The sequence below is a fragment of the Canis lupus genome, chromosome 12, assembly GCF_048164855.1.
Source record: "Canis lupus baileyi chromosome 12, mCanLup2.hap1, whole genome shotgun sequence".
NCBI classification, from domain to species: Eukaryota; Metazoa; Chordata; class Mammalia; order Carnivora; family Canidae; genus Canis; species Canis lupus.
In genome coordinates, this window is record NC_132849.1 from 57,963,408 (window position 1) to 57,984,017 (window position 20,610).

The following is a 20,610-nucleotide window of genomic DNA, read 5'->3' on the forward strand; positions in this document are numbered from 1 at the left end:
GCGCCGGGTTATAGCACAGCAAGAAGCCAAGGGTGTGAAATGACGATAGGTGTCACAGGGCTACCTCCTGAGATGACACAGGTGACACAGAGCTCCCTCCTAAAATGACAACAGGTGACACTGGGCTCCCTGGTGAATTGACAACAAGTGACATAGATCTCCCTTGTGAAATGACAAGTGACACGGAGTCTCCCTGGTGAAATGACAACAGGTGACACCGGGCTCACTCACCAAGTCCTGTCAAGGGCGCTTCACCAACACCGGCAGCCAGCTCAGTCAGGGGCCACCACCATGTGGCCAGTGTGGCTAAGCAACCGATGGCAGCGTACTTCCAAGTTCACAGGAGATGGGAAGCAACACGTCAGATGGGGAGGAAGGAGCAGCTGGAGGTAACACGAGAGCCGTGAGCAAAGGAGACAGAAATGGTACAAAATCTGTGAACTCACAAAAGTCTGGGGACGTCGGTGGAAGGCAAGCCCAGCCTGGCCTGAAGAACACGCCTAAAAAAAGACAGGCTGTCCGTCTCGGCTTGGCCACTGGCCATGACGCAGCCTCAAAAAAGTGATGGGAGTTCATTTCCTACCCGGCAAATCCCTTCTTGTATCCACTCGGCCAACAGACGTTTCCTGAGTGTCTCCAGGTTCGGAAATGGTGCTCAGGACCATAAAGGACACGAAGGAGGGCCCAGCCCGGAGCTTGAGAACACAGGCGGGAGGAAACGCGGGAGGAGTGGTGCTGGGGAGGGGTGCCAGGGAGGGGTGCTGGGTGCAAGGAAGGGCACACGCGATGTCGAGGAGGCAGGAGAAGTGCCGGGCTCAGCAGATGGCACTTGGCTCTCGAAGCCTGGGAGGTGGGCAGGAGCCCGGGTGGTCCCCTGGGCTTGAGCTGCCCTCTGCAGACTACTGGCAAGTCCTCGAAGCGTGTGGCAGGAGGGCAGGGAGGCCGCGTGTGGCTCTGAGAAGTCACCCCTGCAGCCAGGAGAACAGACAGGCGTGTGAGATGGAAATGGAGCCAGCCAGGGACGTGACACAGCCCGGCCCACGGGAGAGGCCACAGGAGAGGGACAAGCCTGGACCAAAACGATGACAAGGCAGCAGGCCAGAGGGCCGAGGACGGAGTGCGGTTGTCAGACTGCAGTTAGCGGACCGGGAGTGCTCACAACGCAGGTTCCGAGGCCCTGGCCCAGCGGCTTCTGACTCCAAAAGCCTAGTGGGACCCCAGGAATCTATAATCTCTGATAGATGGTCATGACCCACATTTTGAGACACACAGCACAGACGGCCATCACCGGCGCATTAAGCAAGTTAATGTCTAGCAAGAACCCAGCCCTGGCATGCAAGAGGCACTCCAGAAGAATCCCTCAAATCTTCCACAGCTAGCGCTGGCTGCCACCTCTTGAGTGTGCTAAGCACTTAAATGCATCAGCATCTAAACCAATCTCTTACCAAGCGTATTAGGTGAGCACCATAATTCCCATGTGAATAGGAACCCAGCTATGGGCTGAGGTGTATGTATCCCCCCACCCCAAATTCATATGGGGACGCCCTAAGCCCGGGACCTCAGAATGTGACTGTGCTTGGAGACCGGTTCTGTACAGAAGTGATTAAAATGACCTAACCCGGGCAGCCTGGGTGGCTCAGCGGTTTAGCGCCGCCTTCAGCCCAGGGCGTGATCCTGGAGACCCAGGATCAAGTCCCGCATCGGGCTCCCTGCATGGAACCTGCTTCTCCCTCTGCCTGTGTCTCTGCCTCTCTCTCTCCCTGTCTCTCATGAATGAATACATAAAATCTTTAAAAAAAAAAAAAAAAAAAAAAAGACCTAATCCAATCTGACAGGTGTCCTTACCCAAAAAGGAAGTCAGGGCAGAGCCACACACAGAGGGAAACCGTGTGAGGACCCAGTCAGGAGGCGGCTGTCCACAAGCCCAGGATAGAGGCCTCAGAGGGCTCAGAATGCTCAGGAGGCCTCCAGATTGGAGCCTCCAGGACCATGAGAAGACTTTTGTGATGTGGAAGCCCCGGCCAGCGAGTGACATGGTCAAGGAACTTACCAGTAAGAGGCAGGAAGGGACACCATGGACCCCAAGACCCCACTCCTCCCAACCTCTCCAAAGCTAATGCTCCCAACCACTGTCCTCAAAGGACTAAGACTATATCCTGCGAGAATATTCTGTACCCAGTTAACATCCACCCAAAAGTTCAAGACTGATCATCTTTTGTCCTCACCAGGGGTGTCTACGCAGGGACCACCCAGTGGGCCTACCAGACACCCCCCCACCCCCCCCTTCTGCAGGCCCTCCTCGCACAGAGATCACCAGGCCACTTGGAAAAAGCAAACCTGTGTGGCTTACCACAAAAATTGTAGTCAAGTGTTTAGTTTAAAAGGAAAAAAAATCAAAAGGACCAAGGTTTAAATAACAGGAAATGTTCTAAGGGCTGCAGACTATGTGTGCAGGTAGAAGGAGAGTGTGTGCTACAGAGAAGGAGCCAGACTCCTGGAACCCTGCTCTGCCTGACACAGCCAGGGCCGCACCCCCGCGCAGTCGGACCACTTTGTTCAGAAAAAAGGCGACAGGCTGAGGCCAAGATGTTGGGACCAGCACCACTTCAAATGCACTTTGTCAGTGAGATCTTTAAGTTCCGAGTTCCTGTGGCTGGAATTTGGGCGGCATGGGCAGGGGTGGGACCCAGAGGGCTGGGGTGGGACCTGGGGGGGGCAGGGGTGAGGCCAAGGGGGCAGGAGTGGGACCCAGGGGGCAGGGGTGGGACCCAGGGGTCAGAGGTGGGGCCGAGGGGCAGGAGTGAGACTCAGGGGGCAGGGGTGGGACCCAGGGGGCAGGGTGGGACCCAGGGGGCAGGGGTGGGGCCAAGGGGGCAGTGGTGGGACCTGGGGGCAGGGTTGAGACCCAGGGGGCAGGTGTGGGACCCCAGGGGTAGGGGTGGGACCCAGGGGGCAGAGATAGGACCCAGGGGGCAGGGGTGAGACCCAGGGGGCAGGGGTGGGACCCAGGGGGCAGAGGTGGGGCCGAGAGGGCAGGGGAAGGACCCAGTGGGCAAGAAGTGAGACCCAGGGGGCAGGGGTGGAACCAGCAGGCAGGGGTGATGGGAAGGGTTAACACCAGAGGGAAAGTATGGAGTGATGAGGAAGAGACGGGTCTGGGGCGGAGGTACCACAGGGCTGCCTCTGCTCTGGAGGCTCCCAGGGGACTCAGCTTCCCTGCCTTTCCCAGCCTCCAAGGGCCGCCCTCATCCTTGGCGGGTGGCCCTGTCCTCCTCCACAAAGCCAGTCGTGGTGGCCTGTTCTTACTCACATCACCGTCACTCTGACTGCAGCTGGGGGAGGCTCCTCCCTCTCGAGGGCTCAGGTGACGCCACTGGGCCCACCCAGATTATCCGGGCTACTGTCCCTGAGCCAAGATCCCCAATTTTTTTTTAAAGACTTTATTTATTTATTCATGAGAGACACAGAGAGAGAGGCAGAGACATAGGCAGAGGGAGAAGCAGGCTCCATGCAGGGAGCCCGATGTGGGGCTTGATCCTGGAATCCAGGGATCATGCTCTGAGCCAAAGGCAGATGCTCAACTGATGAGCCACCCAGGCGTCCCAAGATCCCCAATCTTAATCACACTGCAAAGCCCTTTACCATGTAAGGGGGTACAGTCAGCCTTCCGGGGTGGGGGGTCCTGCCTGCCACGAGACCCTTAAGGGGATGGATTCTCCAAAGCCAGAGCAGTGGCTTTTCACTTCTGGAGGCACAGAAAGCCCCAGGGCAGCTCAGAGGCATTTGGAGGCTCACTCCTATCACCCCTGATGCTGGAGAGGTGCGCTGGGGCCAGGAGGCTGCATTTCAATCATCTGCCCCAACACCCCCACCGCAGCCCACAACAGGAACAAACGTCTGGGGTACAGAGCGTCCAGGTGGGCCAGTAAACCAGATCGTGGACAACAAATTTAACCAAGCACCTGGTCCAAGCTAGGCAGTGGGTCGGACGTACCCGAGCCCCAGTGCATACGGTCACTATCGAGCCACGAACCCTCGGAGGCGTCGTTTAACCTCTCTGGGCCTGAGCGTCCTCGCTGTGAGGAGGGATCCTGGCCATCACCTGCTTACCGTGGAGAGTGCCTGAACCCACACACACAGCCAAGTGCGCGGGGGGGCCAGGCTGCTCCAGGAGTACACGAACAGCTGGGGACAGAGATGGCCCCAACTTCTGTCTTTCACACTCACTAAGTCGTACAGGCCACCACGAACAAAGCTTCTGATACATCAGTCAGGAAATGAGAAGTTACAGGTCAGATGTCAACCATAAATTACCCACCTGTGAATACATAGACAGTAAGGCATTAGCTCAGTTAACGCCACCTGCAGAGAATGCCACCCAGAGAATTCAGTCCCGTACAACCGGGCTCTGAACCATTCTCTAGCGGAACCAGACAAGGCTCTCGGCCAAAATCAAGGGTTTGTCTGAAGGTGAGAGTACTTACACCCACTGACGACTGGCAAGTTGGTTCTGGGCCGGCCTTAAAAGTGCTTCAGAAAATCAACGGAGCCCTGATGTGAATAAACTAGCAGGAACGGAGCACCCTAATATAAACCTGGGCATTTGGTCCTCAAGGCAGCCTTTCCAGGTCAGTACCATTTACACACCAAGTGTGGAAACTGAGGCCTCAGGGCCCTCACAGGGCCCAGAAACGGAGCCAAGGTCTAAACCCTCTACTGGCCATCGCAAGGGATCAAGAAAAGCAAGGGGCGCGGTCCCTCCTATAGCAGGCCCACAATACCCCCTGGGGAGCTGCTTCATACCTTTTGGGGTGACAGGACCCTTATCCACAAAACACTCATACTGCAATCCTAACATAATTTAGAACGCTGCCAGGTGTCTCTCCAGCTCTTAGCCATGGCTGCAAATCACAGGAGTGATGGGAAAGTGAAGTGGGATTCCAGGTAGACTCGGGCGACAGGAGCCCTTCCTTCCACATGCTGGATGGGGCAAGGATGAGCCCCAGCTCGGGCCCCAGATGGGCTCGGCTCAGTCCTTGGGGACGCTGCAGCAGAGGGGCTCTGGCACCATCACCCTCTAAGGTATGGGGCCCACAGGCTAGTGTAGGGATCAGCCCCATGTGCTCTGGCCACCTGGACAAAAAGCTCACGCTAGCTTGGTGGGGGAGGGACAAGGGAAGACAAAAGAGCTGGAGGCCAGAAGGACACACCGATGTGTGTGTTTGCGGGATGGCGACAGTCCAACCCAGCTGGAACGCAGGGTGGATCTGGGGGAGGACACGGTGGCCAGCGGCCCAGGCTGAGAGCCCGGAGCATCTGTTAGCAAGCACCAGCCAACTTCAAAATGCACGGGAGGAGGAAGAGGGGCAAGTGTTCTCGAAAAGATGGAATATGTGTCAAGTGACACTGCCCCAATTCTCCCCAAAGGGAGAAACGACTGGTCTCATATATTTATCAGCGCCGCCGCTGAGAAGGAGAGAGGATCCCTCACGTGGGGCACCAGGGGCTTGAAGCCAGCCTCACCCCCCACCCCCCCACCCCGAGTCACAGAAAGCGGGCAGGGCCTAACTCACAGGCGACAGCGCTGGGCCTTGGGGTGGAGGTGGAGGCACACGGGCCGGCGCACCCCCAGCTCGCTGGCTCCTGGCCCAAGAGTCCCACCTACAGCCCCTGACCCCCTCCCTGAGGTTCTGGAGGTCAAGGAAAAGAGTTTCAAAGGTCAAGGGTCCACGAAAGCAGGATCACCCACAGGGTTCCCACCACCTACTTTCAGAGCCTGAGGATGATGAAGAGGACACGCCAGGCTCCTTCGACGTGCTCTAAAACCAACCTCCCACCTCCCCATCGACTACAGGGGAGCCAGGGCAGCATCTGCTAGTGGCCGTGTGAGGCAGAGAGATCCCCTCTGTATTTACTTTGAGAAGCAACTCCAAGAAAACGTGGCTACTTAAGCTTTAGGCCCCCCTGTCCCCCCCCAGGCTAGGAGTGCACCTGTCTCCTCCAGCACCACCTGCTGCCTTCTGGGGTCATGCTCCCCCAAGGTGGTCCGTGGGCACCTGGCAGGCAGTCACCCCCAGGGGAATTCTGGTCAGGGCACAGAGGGGACGCATCGTGGCCCATGGCACACACGCAGCCCTCGATCTCATGCCCTCTGCCTTCTCCGGGGTCTCCCGTTCCACCGGACGGTCACACTGTCGCTCTGTTTTGGGTGTGAACAGTCACACTGTTCTGTGGAGGGTAAAATACTGTCAGGGCAGCAACCTAGTTCCTACAGAGTTTAAAAATCCCCAGCTGCTACATCATTTCCCAACCATTGTCCCCCGTCAAGTCCCATTCCATAAGGACCTGGACAGAGGCACTAATTAGCCGCAGAGCCGGAGCGTGGGGCCGGGATGGTGAGTCGGCCAGGTGGCACCGAGCAGATGCTTCTGGGCCCTCCTCCCAGCAAAGAGAGCAGAGGCTTCATCTGCATTCACAGTTCTGGATCTCGATGTCCTAAAAGCACATACCATGTGAGGAAGCTTCTTTGCAGGGACACCCCAAAAAACACATCATGGTGACTCTGGGCCCCGTGTTAGGGATTAAGAGAGCTGGTCAGTGGGAATCTGGAGAAGGAGGGGTGGCTGGGACCAGCTCTGGGCAAGCCTCTGCAGAAGCAGGTACGGGGAAAGGCCCAGAAGTGTGGACCCCTCCGGGCCTCCCTGGGACACAGCACCCTCTCTGCCTGGTCCTCAGGAGCCCATGGAAATCCTGACACGGCCGCCTTAGGGCCCTGACACCTTCAACAGGGAGCCCTCCCAATATGTCTGTAAATCCCTCACCTGAAACATGATGATAGCCCCAGAGGCTGGTGGGTCAAATCCCAACAACTCCCGCCCCCCCCACATACACACCCCAAAAACAGAGCAACAGAGCAGGTAGGTTCTCGCTGACCAGTAGCCAAGATGACAAAGGATGGCACCCGCAGCCAAGGTCAGTGCAAACAGACAAAGCAGGACCAGGATGCAGCTCCTCCACCCTCCCTCGGCTCTCCCCAAAAGGCGGCCAGAAAACCAGCATGCCAATTCGGAATCCCCAAAACTAGCGCGGTCACTTCTGAGAGGTGCTGCAGGACTATGTGACACTGGGAGCCACCGAGTGGCTGCCCCTAGGGGAGGATACTGAGGCCTGGGGCAAGTGGCTTTCTTCCCAAGATCATGAGACAGGTAGCCTGGCCGGCCTCCAGAGAGCTCGGCGCTGGCCCCCAGGGATGCAGTCACTGCCAGAGCCAGGCCCAGGCCCAGAAGAATTCCCGGGGAACAGACCACTCGTAACAGAGCACTGTTGTCATGGCAACCAAAGTCTTAACAACTTTGGCATTTCCACAACCTTTGATTGATCCGGTTCTCAGAATTTACATTACAATGACACCGTATTTGCATTTAATTTATTTTAATTGGCTTTTACATAACTAAACGTCTTGGTTTCACCCTTAATAACAACAGGGTGAGTGAGTTTTTTTAAATCAGGGGACCCTTACAGCAGCATGAAGGAAGCTAGTAATTTCGTATTTTCCTGTTTGGAAAAATCCTTCACTGACTTTCTGAAAGTACCTTTTGGCTTAATCCTCTCTCTCTCTCTCTCTTTTTTTTCTGAGAAGACGGGAGGACCTTTTGCACGTTGAATTTCATCCTTTAGATCATCCTCGTGTCACATTAAGAAATAAATCTGATTAGGATGCTCTGTGTGTTAGTTCAGGGTGTGCGGGAGTGGCGACGATGGAAGCATACGTGAGTTCCAAGAGATTTCTTTTTGCCGTGGACAGACACGTCCCTGGTGCCTCGCATCCCTGGCATATAGCGGGCACCCGTGGTAACTGCATGTTGAATGAATGAATGAGGGCTCATTCTCACTGCCTGCGGCAAAGGGCCATTTAGGGGGTGCCAGTTACCTGGGCTTCTACTATTTTCATTCTAAGTGAGCTGCAGTTCCAGGCTGGAGAGGGTGGCATGTTTCTGGGGCTGTAAGAATAAGGGGTGCAAGTGTGGGGGGCTCACCTGGGGGCCTTCACCTGGAGCTCACTACCGACAACTCCACTGACTGTCCCTCCATGGCAAGGGCCAGTTACAGCCGCAATGCAAAGCTTAAGGGGGAATGGAGATGAATGGGGTCGTGTTTGGTCTCCCCACTCTCCAGGGGACTCTGTCTGCTGGGAAAACAGACTTATTTTTTAATGTCATTGCCTCTAAAAGACACTGATAAAATGACAGTCGAGTACAGGGGCACAGGGCACAGGCCAGGGAAAAGGCATCAACCAGCACATGAAGCCCCACTAGCTTCTTGAAGGATGTGTGGGTGCTCGCCAGGTTGCGGGAGGAGAGTTTCTCTTCTCAAATGATGCGAACGATGAGAGTCAAGGTGCGTGTTTTCTTTCCCCATGAACCAAGACCCAAGATCCAAGACGGGGAGCACTCTGCACCCCAGGACCAGCTCCACTTAGCAGGCAAAAGTCAGAGTGAAAAAAATCCCTGAGAGTCTTATACCCCCAGTCCTTGCCCCACTCACCCCCACCCTCACCCTTGGTCCCCAACAAAGGTGACCACACAGCTGGCTGTAAGCCGGGAGCAGGTTTATGGGAGAGCTGCTTGCTAAATACATACCCTGATACGAGCCACGCTGGACTGTCTGTATTTGAACAAGTGTTTTTAATCTGACCAGTAAGTTTCCAGGCTGCCCGACACACACTCAGCCGGTGACTCCCCTGCCTGGCAGGCAGAAAGATGGAGCTGATCGGACAGTCCCAGAGGATGAGCGAGCAAGTACAAATTTCCATGTCTTTTGTGAGTCTTGGACAATCTGTTCTCTGGGCCTCTTCTGTGGGCTGACACCTCACAGGAGGGAAAGGAGAACCACAGGTTGACCCCAGACTAGGAGAAAAGAAAAGATCAGAAGACTCAGAATTCAGTTTCCATGGGGGGTGGGGGTGGGGTGGGGATAAAGACCCAGCAAGGAGACCTGTCCTGTTAGACCATCAGGTATTCAGGGGCTGCAGGATGTGAATATAAAAAGATCAATGATGATAATGATGACGACGATGATGATGATGATGATGGCAATAGCCCTTCCACAAATACAGCACTCTAGAGTTTACAAGAAGTCTAATGGCTATTTCTTACAACAATCCTGGGAGAGAGGTTTTATAATTCCCATTTCAGATGAAGAACTGGGAAGTGCTCCAGCAGACCCAAGGGACCTGCGTGGGGAAGACGATGGTGGCTGCTGACCAAATCCATACAGGTGCCTTTTTTCTTTTTGAAAACAACAGTCTGTTTACTTCCATTAGAACAGAAGTCAGTCCAGTGTCAAGAAGAGACATCTCTAGGGCCGCTCAGCTATCTCTACGGTGGCTCAGTCGGTTAAGCATCTAACTATTGATTTCGGCTCAGGTCTTGATCTCAGGGTTATGGGTTCAAGCCCCGCGTTGGGCTCCATGCTGGGCGTGGAGCCTACTTTAAAAAAAAAAAAAAAAAGACAAAAAACAAGAAGAAACATCTCTAGTCTGGAGTCACCCTCTGTGGCTCGGTGAGACAGGAAGTCTCCTCGAAGCCCAGGCCACTGGGGGCCTGAGGATTGTTTTCTTGTTCAGATGACAGCATCCTCTGCGGCCATGAAGACCAAGCTCACTGATCAAATCACGGCATGCAAAGAGGCTGGAGCCTGCCGTGCCCTCAACATCACCAATGTCCTGTGTGGCCACCAGCTCTTCCCCGTGCCCACATGTAGCCTCTTCAGGCTGTGACGAGCCCACTTGAGGTCCCTGCCAGAAGGGAGGGACACAGACCTGCAGAAGGGAGGACAAAGAGTGGACGTGACTTCCTCTGCTGAAGTGGCCACAAAGAAACATTTGGCAAGAGAGACAGAGACAGGCCAGGGATGCCGGCCACGAGCCTCCAGCTGCTGATGCTATGGGGGACTAGCTGCCAGTGTGAGCCAGGAGTGGATGGGCCCAGGACCCCTCCTTGGCTTCATGTTGTTCTATTATGGGTCAAAACCATAGCATAAGCTCAAGGGGCAGGACCCCCAACATCCCACTCACTGTCATTCCCCAGGGCCTGGAGCCCAGCTTGGCGCACAATATAAAAGGGTTGAACTAATTTGCCGAATTGTACTGAGTAGTCATCGTTCACACTAAAGAGAGAGTCCTTAGCTTTATTAAAAGATTTTGTTCTGGTTATTGTTTCAGGTAGGTGTTCTCTTGATGCATTTTCAAGTTTCTGGCAGGAAAGGTAGGGTACACAGCATTAATAATTAGGCAACCAGAAAGGAGGGCAAAATTATGTCAGAAATCACCAGTGTAAGTCCACAAAACGCAACCTTTGTTTAGAAAAATTTCGTTCACGCGCACAATTTCAGAAATAGAAGTCAGGCTTATTCCTTCTCCAGGACAACTGGGATACCCAGGAAACCACAGGGACACACCCAGTCTCCATGGTAACCTACCTGTTTCCAGTGACTGGAGGGTTTCCTTCCTGCTTCTGTGCCGAATCCTACAATAAACTGAGGACCCAGCTTTCAAAAATAATAATTTCTGAACACTGTAGCCATCCTAATTTTTTTTTAACATGGTTTCCTTATGGTTCAGATCCTGAAATAGTTTACCAGATGTGTGTGGAATTTTGCTGACAAGTATTTTCTTGCTCAAGATCAGAAATATGGACAGCAGACTATAAAGATGGGATTTTTTTTTAAATTTCAAATCCAAGAAACTAGACGCAGACACTGAGCTAGGAGCAAAGGCAACCTCTAGTTTTTCACATTATATAGCGGTATTATTTGCCTGGAGAGCCAGCCCAGCCACCAGTGTCTCTCCCTCATTCACCCTGAAATTAATTATTCATATCAGCCAAGTTCTCTGATGATTGGCCTCAACTCCATACTCTTCCACTGCTGACTCAGACAGATCAAACCTCCAAAAAAATAACAGCCTAAGAAGCCTCTGGAAGGATACCACCAAAAGTCAGGCATGGCCCTAACAAGGACTGAGAGGATCCTGCTTCTCAGCCAGTAAATAAAGAGTCAACCCAACACCAACCCAACACCAACCCAACATTAACCCAAGTCAACGCAAGGTCCAAGGCAGGAGCAGCACAGGGAGTGGTGAAGGGTCTGCCAAGTAAAAAAGAAAAAACATATTCTAGACAATAAACAAACTCCACCCTCTGCCATGTTGAAATGGCAAGTTTCTAGGAAGGCTCAGAATATTTTTTTTCATATTCTAGTTAATAAAGTTACTCAGCATCGAATTTAGATGAAATTAGCAAATTCTAATGATGCATTATGATAAATTCCATTAATCCAAACCATCACAACTATGGAATTTGTGGGTTCCAGCCAGTCTGACTATATTAAAAAGAAAGTTTGCTAAGCAAATAATAAGGTAAACAAGGTTATCAGAGGAATGTGTCCTTGGGGTTCCTTTTAAAACCTTTTTTTTTCCTCAGCGCAAGAGTAATACACACCCATTGGTAAAAATTCAGAATGTAGAGAAATATGAGAAACCAGGAAAGAAAAACCGCTCATGATCCCATCAGAGTCAACCACTGTTAAAAGTTTGGTGTATGCCCTTCTCATCTGTTTTCTCTAACTTTTTTTCCCCTCCCAAACATAACTGGAATGAAACTGTCTAAATAGTTCTATACCTGGCTTCCCAGTCACATATTTAGGAGAAATGTTTAAATTGCTCATTTTCAACCCCTTTAGCAAAAACCTACCAGCCTATAACCACAAATGTGTTCATTTCAAAGAACTCTTTTTTAAGATTTTATTTATTGTTTGTTTGTTTATCTATCTATCTATCTATTTATAGAGCAGGGGAGGGACAGAGAAAGAAGAAGAGAATCTCAAGCAGACTCTGCCCTGAACTCACAGCCCCACACAGGGCTCGACCTCACGACCTGAGATCATGACCTGAGCCAAAACCAAGAGTTGGATGCTTAACCGATTGAGCCACTCAGGCGCCCCTCAAAGAATTCTTAATAATTCATTAACTCAATTAATTCAGGAGTTTGCATTAATACATACTTTTGTCTATAACACAATTCCCTGTCTTCTATAATATTCCCTAATTCCCCCTAACTCACAGTTAGTCAAAACAAAAAGTTCAGGGGCGCCTGGGTGGCTCAGTCGGTTAAGCATGTGCCTTGGGCTCAGGTCAGGATCCCAGGGTTCTGGGATGGAATCCTGCATTAGGCTCCGTGCTCAGCGGGGAGTCTGCTTCTCCCTCTGCCCTCCCTCCTGCTTGTGCTCTCTCTTTCTCTCTCTCTTTCTCTCAAATAAATAAAATCTTTTAAAAAACAACAATAAAAAGTTCAGTCCACCAGTTTCTTGCTAATCAGTGGGCTTCCCAGAAAGAAGAGAGTCGCACCATGACAAAGAGGAGGGTTGCATCCTCTGCACTGGTTTTCCTTGGGCGTGTCCTCTCAAAGGGATAGTGAACAGCCTCTAAATCAGGCACCAGATCCAGAGCCTAAGAACTTAGCTCGGCTGCCAGCCTTCTGTGCTCCCCTTGACATCACTCACCTCCTCTGTACTCGAGCCCATCCTCTTCATCTCAGCTTCTTTCACATACAACACCGGTCCTGGGACATGTATATGAACCTGCTGAATGGACGGAGGGGTGGATGAAACACACAGAGCTCACCCCCTCAACCTCAGTATCTCTGACCCTTCCCCTTCCTTCTCATTGGTGCTCCACAAATTTGTTCCTTGACACGCTCAGCTTCTTCTGAATTATGGTGCCGGCTCTTGAGATTGAGATGGCAGTTGCTAAGGTATCTGTGTGTTCTAAAATGTTCTGTTTCTCTCTTTTTTTTTTTTTTTTTGCAGTCGGTTTAGCTAAGAAAATTCTCTTTGCTTCATGTTGGATGTGTCCTAAAATTCAAGTTTACATTTTTTTTAAGATGTTATTTTAAGTCATCTCTACACCCAACATGGGGCTCAAACTCATGACCCCGAGATCAAGAGTTACATGCACGAGGGACGGAGCCAGTCAGGAGCCCCTCAAGTATACATTTTTAAACATTTCTCCTGGCCCACAGAGCTGACAGACAATGTAGAGGTTACCCAGTCCTGAGCTCCAACTGATAAGGAAACTGAGATCTGGAGAAGAAAAACTACACACACACCAAGTTAGAGCCAGACATGGATAATCAGATGGGGATCGTTCTGTCAGCCCAGAAAGCCTCGATGGCTTCTATACCACCATGTTGCAATTTTAGCAAACAGGTAAAACATTCACCACTCGGTGATGAGCATGGGAAACAACAATGACCTGCCAATCACACATTCAGGCCTGCAAAAGCAAGTCCCTCTGGCGAAGGTGTTAAGGATAAATACTTCAATTCTCCCACCATCCTACAGTCAAGGGAAGGGAGTGGTGGTTTAGCCACACATCTGGACATCCATTGTTCCAGGCTCTGTGCCAGGAATGGGGGGGGCCACGGAGGAGAAATCACAAGGTCTTACATGCAAAGAGGCCCACTGTCCTGGGAGAGGCAAACAAGCACAGTGTCCAGCGAGCAAGGTCAGGCTCCAGCCAGCACTGGTGAAGAGGGGCAGCAAAGGGCCTGGAGAATACAATAGAGAGCCAAATTTGTCCTCCCTGGAAGGGCAATGGGGAGCTCAACAGAATAGGTACCACTGGCTCTCTCCTTGGCCTGCAGAATAGGTGGTTTATCAGTCAAGGTTCTCCAGAAAAACAGAACCAATAAGAGATTCATATACGAGGATACTTATCAGAATTAACTCATGTGACTTTGGAGGCTGAGAAGTCCCACAACCTGTCATCTGCAAGCCAGAGACCCAGGAAAGCTGGTGTTATTGAGTCCAAGTCCAAAGGTCTGAGAATCAAGGCAGCCAATGGTGTAAGTCCCAGTTAGAGTCTAAAGGCCTGAGAACTAGGAGCACTAACATCCAAGGACAACGGAAGACAGACACACCAACTCAAGCAGACAAAGTAAATCCCACCTTCCACTGCCTTTTTGTTCCATTCAGGCCCTCAGTGGATTGAATGATGCCTGCACACATTGTTGGGAGTGGGGTGGGGGTGGGGGGTCTTCTTTAATCAATCAATTCAAATGCTAATCCCTTCTAGAAACACCCTCATAGACACACCTAGAAATAAAGTTTTACCAGTTATCTGGGCATCCCATAGCCAAGTCAAAGTGACATATAAAATTAACTAGCACGGGTGGGATTTTCCAAGACTACTCCAGATTAGTGAGTCTCATAAGGCCTCTTTTAGAGTAACATTCCATCATCCACTCCATACCTACCATCATCTTGTACTAATTCCCCCTCATTACCCTCCTCACAGTAGGTGTCCTCCCACAACCTGCCAGCAAAGAACCCTTAATTCAACAGAAATGGGCTATGTGAAGCAGTGAACCAAAGGTAGAGACTGGATGGTGGTGGTGATGGTGGTGGTAAAGGTGATGATGATTACAGTGATGCTGATGATGGTGGTTGATAGTTATGATTATGATAAGGAAGATGACAATGGTGATGGCAGTGATGGTGGTGGTGATGGTAATGATGATGATGGTAATGGTGGTAATGATGGTGATGAAGAGGAGAAGGAGGAGGATGGTGATAGTAACAATAGTGATGGTGATGAGGAGGAGGAGGAGGAAGAAAATGATGGTGATGGTGGTGATGGTGATAGTGGTGATGGTGAAGAGGATGGTGATGATAGTGATGGTAGTAATGATGCTGATGGCTATGAGGAGAAGGATGATGATGGTGGTGATGACAGTGATGGTGATGATGGTGAGGAGGAAGAGGATGATAGTGATGGTGTTGATTGTGAGGAGGAGTAGAATGGTGATGACAGCAATGGTGGTGATGGTGGTAATAATGGTGATGCCTATGATGAGGAGGATGACAGTGATAGTGGTGATGATGAGGAGGAGGACAAAGATGGTGATAGAGGTAATGGTGGTGATGATGGGGATAGCTATGATGAGGAGGAGGATGATAGTGATGGTGGTGATGATGGGGGTGGTGATGGTGAAAATGATAATGTGGATGTACTCAGAAGCCGGCATGTGACCCAGGACAAAGCACAGGGAGAAGGAGCAATGGGCCGCAGTGAGATCTTCACACTGCTTGGGGGGCCCCGGCCGAGAAAACCTGGACTTCACCTGTACTACAACTCGCCTCCCGTACTTCCTCCAGTGATAGTAAAAATCATTCCCAAATGCATAAGCTGTCACCTTACAGCTAGCTCTGAAAACAATCACTGAGGCCATATTGTTTTGAGGGCAGATAATAGCATATTATCAAGAACATATGCTAATAAAAGTAGCAATTTTTCATCCCATCTTCAGAGAGAAAGAAGAGGGACAAACACTCCCCGGAGAATAAGAATGGATCATAAGTGCCAAAGGTCCAGCATGAAAGAAAGCCAAACGTCAACATCTGTCTGAGGCCTCTTTCTACCTTCACTCACTGAAAAGAAAGACACCCAAAGAAGCCAAAGCAGCCACCACATTTCATCTCCCACCCGTGGAAGCTGAGCCAGACTGTCCAGGCTGCGTCACCAAGCATGGGATTGGCACTGCATGACTGAGGATTTTTAATAAAGTCTTATTCCTGCCACTGCCACCCCACGCTTTGGAGAGGGCTGAGAGAGAGAGAGAGAGAGAGAGAGAGAGAGAGAGAAAGCCACCAGTCCTGCCCACCCACAGCCCTGCCTCGGGCCCATGGTTGGGGCACAGGCTTTTCTAGACATCGCACACCACTCTGGCAGGACTGACCCCCCAGCCCCACACGTAAATATGGAAAATTGTACGGTGTTGGGAATGATTTGTTTTTAAACCCAGGTGATGGATCTTGAGAGGTTCTCACTTCCCTTCAAAAATGGATTACAGCACAGCAAAGAGAAAGGATGGGAGTGACAGGGAGGGGTGGGGAGCTGTCGTCAATTCTGTTTTCTGGAAGTGTCTAATAAACGCACAGGAAGGAAGCAGAGACTTGAGCATTTTGCTGCCGGAGGGGGAAAAAGTGCTGTGATCCATACACACGGCCGCACAGAATCGTGGTTCTGCCGGGGTTCCCAAGAGTCCCCGGGCAGCCATAGGCACATGAGCACGCTCACAAGCAAACTCAAGAAATGCTTCCAAGTGTTCTAGAAGGCAGGGGGTCAAGAGGTCGGGACCTCACTGGGTCTGAGGAATGACTTCACCTCTATGTCTTCGTGCAGCCCCCTGAACTGGGGTCACCTCGGCTGTGTCGGCGACCCTCAGAGAGGCTTCTCAGAAGGCATGAGCTGGGCAATCCAAAATGGCGGCTCCTCAGCCCCCAGTCGCGGCCCACAGCAGCTCCCCTCCGGGAGCCTTCACACAGTCACAGGCTCTCACATCAAACGCTTCGCTACTACAGTCTGGGTCAAAAAGATGCCTAATAAACCTGAATATGAAAAGAAATCCTTAGTGACAGAGGAGGCACTGCCACCCAAGAACGTTATTTTTTCTTAAGGTTTATTTATTTATTCATGAGTGACAGAGAGACACACATAGGCTGAGGGAGAGGCAGGCTCCTTGCAGAGAGCCCGACACTAAACCACTGAGCCACCCAGGGGTCCCTCCAAGAACGTTTAAATAGCAACAATGGCCACCACCACTTACCACACATGTGACCAGCCAAAGACTCCATGGGTTCGCTACGTCCAGGTTCCCTGTGATAGTCTAACGCGGCCCCGGAACCCCTTCCTGCACATGAGCAAACTTGAGCCCAGAGAGCATCACCCAGCTGATAAGTGACAAGAGCAGAGCCTGACTCAAACCAGGGCTGCTGGACCCCAACACCCCTGATCTTCAGAAAGAAACAAGACACTCTTGCTGCCCACTGTGAATGTTCTCTGCCTCGCTAGGAGAGAGGGGCTATTTGTGTTTTCTGTTTTGTTTTGTTTTGTTTTGCCTCCTATAGGAGTGTTTCTTTTTTGTTTGGGTTGTCTTTTTAATTTTGTTAGTTAACATACAGTGGAGAGCAACCATTTGTGACCTGGTCTCCACACACCAGGCCCAGATCTACCTGTCTACACTGCATAGGCAATTTCTGTGACTCAATCTGCAATCTGTAAAATGGGGTCTCCTCCTCTGCTTTTTCCTATTTATTTTACAAAAATAACCCAAGAAGAGAAGGTCTTCTGAAATGTACAAGCCGGGCAAGTGCACCCCCTTCCCAGGGCTTCTGTCCGTCTGTCTCCCAGGAGACCCTGCACCCACGCATACTTAAGTCACTCCTACCTGGTCAGCTGTGAGCCAAGCACTGGGGCAAATGAAGATGTGCTACGTACCGCTTGTGCCCTCCACAGAATTTATGTGGCTTGGAGGCTATGACAAGAAAAACTAAACACTCCAGGAAGAGCCCCAGAAGAGCAGATCCTTACTACCAAACGGGGGTGGGAGAGAACGTGACCTGGCTTAATTCTTGGTTCCTCTACTTCTTGCCGACGGCTTTGGGTGAGCTGTTGTGCTCTGGGCATCCTGGATTTTTTTGTTTAAAAAATGGGTTTGGGGGGATCCCTGCGTGGCTCAGCGGTTTAGCGCCTGCCTTTGGCCCAGGGCGTGATCCTGGAGACCCGGGATCGAGTCCCACGTCCGGCTCCCGGCATGGAGCCTCTTCTCCTGCCCGTGTCTCTGCCTCTCTCTCTCTATGTCTATCATAAATAAATAAAATCTTTAAAAATAAATTAAATAAACAAATAAATAAATAGATAAAATTTTAAAAATGGGTTTGGGGGCACCTGGGTGCCTCAGTGGTTGAGCATCTGCCTTTGGCTCAGGTTGTGATCTGGGAGTTCTGGGATCGAGTCCCGCATCAGGCTCCCTGCATGGAGCCTGCTTCTCCCTCTGCCTGTGTCTCTGCCTGTCTCTGTGTGTCTCTTATGAATAAATAAATAAAATATTTTTAAAAAATAATGGGTTTGACCTCTTCTGCCTCACATGTTCTCGCCCCACATCATCATTACTCCCCCACCCCCACCTCGTACTTTAAATTTTAACTCGTTGCTGGATACTCAGGAGCTGACAAAAGAAATGTGAGGGAAGCAACTTCACTGAGCGCAGCCAACAGGCCCTGTGTGCACCCCAGGCACCCAGCGCTGTGCTAGGGGAGGAAAGGGGGCCAGATGGACACAGTCACTGCGTCACAGAGCTGGCCATCCCACAGGTGGGCAACCACCCAGGCTATTTGATCAGCCTGATGGAGCAATCAACTCTCACTGGAAAACCCCAGGAAAGCCTCAGGGAAGAGGCCCTGGAGCCGTATCTATAAAATGAGAGGCAGGAAGAAAAGGCAAATCTAGAAGCACAAAGCCCATTGGCTGGTGGCCTGGGGGTAGGAGCGGGGACAGAGAGTGACAGTAAATGGGCAGGAGGGAGCTTTCTGGGGGTAATGCAAAGGTTCTAAAACCGGATTGTGGTGACGGTTTCACAATTCTGTAAGTTTACTGAAAATTCCTGAATTGTACATTTGAAATGGGTACACTTCACAGTATATGAATTATATCTCAATAAAGCTGTTAAAAAATTTTTTTTCAAGGATGAGTAAGAGTTTAGCACATAGAGAAGTCTGGGTGGGAGAGAAGGCAGGTGCTGTGGCAACCCGGCTACCCTCACCCTCGCGGTCTCCCCACCCGCCAGACACCTGCACCCCTCCCAGCACAGCTTGGAAGGTTAGCTCCCAAGCCCACATCATGCCCCCTCTGCCCAGGGGGTGGAGCTTCCCTGGAGCCCCTGTCAAGCTCTAAGGACTCCTCTGGAGGTCTTCCCAACCCCCAGCCCAAGCTGAGCTCTGGCAGGAAGCCTGTATGGGGCTTTCAGAGTTCTGCTCAGTGCAAGGCACACAGCAGGTGTTCAGAAGAACACTTACTGAGCAAGAGCATGAACTCGGAGTGGGTGGTTGGCCAGAGAGCTGAGTGAGATGACAAAATCTGTCTTCAGCATGGACCTGATGACAGCAATGACTGGACTGGAAGTGGGTCTCCAGGACCCAGGATAAGGGATGAGACAGCTCTGCTCTGCAGGAACAGGGGGGCCCTGGGGACAGAGAGAAGGAACCAGGACAACAGAGGACTGACCGCATCATGATTTATGGACAGAGGAAGAGGGGGGCAAGAGCCCAAAAACACTCCTGAGATTTCTAGCTGTAATGATGGAGGAGGCAAGTCATTCACTACAACAGGTAGAGGGACCGGCTTGGGGGTGGCAGGAAGTTCTGGGCTCTGCTTTGATGTGCAGTAGCATGGAGCCTGCATGATGAGGGCCATGGGTCTGGGTGTAGGGAGAGCTCAGGTTTGCTCGGCCGCCAACGCACAGCGTGAGCCCAGCTGAAAGGAAAACACTAGAAGAGCACCTAAGGGACACCCTCATGGCCAAAAGAGGCACGCAGCAAGGACGGATTTCAGCTGGGCCACCGGGTACTGAGGCAATCTCGGGAGACTTCCACGAGGAGAACCACGCACCCCCAAAAGCCTTCTCCCTGTCTTCAGAATCACGGCGGCTTCCTCCAGGGAGTACGAATTTAACAATCCCAAGTGTTTCTCAGCCAAGGGTCACAGACCCATCACTGGCTCCTCAGAAACTTCTCATCTAGTGAGGCAGGTGGGATGGATGCCAGCACCCCGACCCGGCTCCTGGCTTCCTGCCAACCTGAACTGCACCTCAAGAGCTGAAAAGCAACAAATATCCGGAAAACACAGCTGCTGGATTAGCAGGTGTCGGGGGTGCGCTTGGCTTATAAAGGTAAATGAAAAGAGCCCCAAGAAGGCATCTTTGCCCACCTGCTGCTGGCAGGGGAGGGCTGCCACAGGAAGAGAGCCTGAGATCTCTCGGAAAGTGTCTTCAGTTAGTCATACCTCATAAATGCAGAGATATGAAGCTTTGCCTCTGAAATTCAATTATACTTGAAAGGACATGGCCAAGGCAGGGCTCTCCTAAAGGATTTACTGTGCTTTCCTGATGATGGAAAAAAAAAAAAAAATTCTTTAGACTTGCACCTTGCTCATCAGTGCCTAAGAAATTGTTCACCTGTCAAACTGTATCGATTACCAGAAGTTACATTAAAACCCATGTCACCAGATTCCATTCTTTGTTGTTGTTGTTTGGTACCAAGTGATTTGAAAGAAACATTTTTCCCCATGGAGCAAGAATCACCAAGATGGCCCCTAAGCCATCTATCTCCATACACCACGACCTGTTGTCCCCTGATTAGAAACTCAACCCCAAAGGAAGAGAACAAAAGCCACGTGAGATGCACAGATGCACAGCCCTACACATGGGCATGAAAACACCAAAGAAACCCACTGAGACTATGGGAGGATAGTGAATCCCAAAGTAGACAGAGCATGATTAAAGTTTACAAGTGCCCTCCCTTCACATACAATGACATCCAGGGCTGACAAACTAGCAAAATACACATAATCCCCCATCAGGCCTGGGCCAGCGACTCACAAATTAGAAGCATTATCCCATAACAAACAAGCTTGGTTTCAGGCTTGCTGGAATGCTAAATTCTAACACAAACCTGATCCTGATCTAGATAAAATTTCAGCTGCCAAATAGCTTACTC

At 51.2% G+C, this 20,610-nt stretch overlaps 1 protein-coding gene across 3 annotated transcripts in view; it reads right to left on the bottom strand.

Moving 5' to 3' along the window:
- HPCAL1 (hippocalcin like 1) overlaps window positions 1–20,610 on the bottom strand; it is a 113,174-nt gene that overhangs the window by 88,370 nt on the left and 4,194 nt on the right. The window contains exon 1 of one of the 3 annotated variants that reach the window (XM_072771101.1): window positions 12,559–12,599. The exons of the other annotated variants lie outside the window; for them this stretch is intronic. The gene's annotated coding sequence lies outside the window, so the exon portion shown is untranslated. Of the gene's footprint in view, window positions 1–12,558; window positions 12,600–20,610 lie in introns of those variants that run through there. 3 annotated transcript variants of the gene reach the window in all.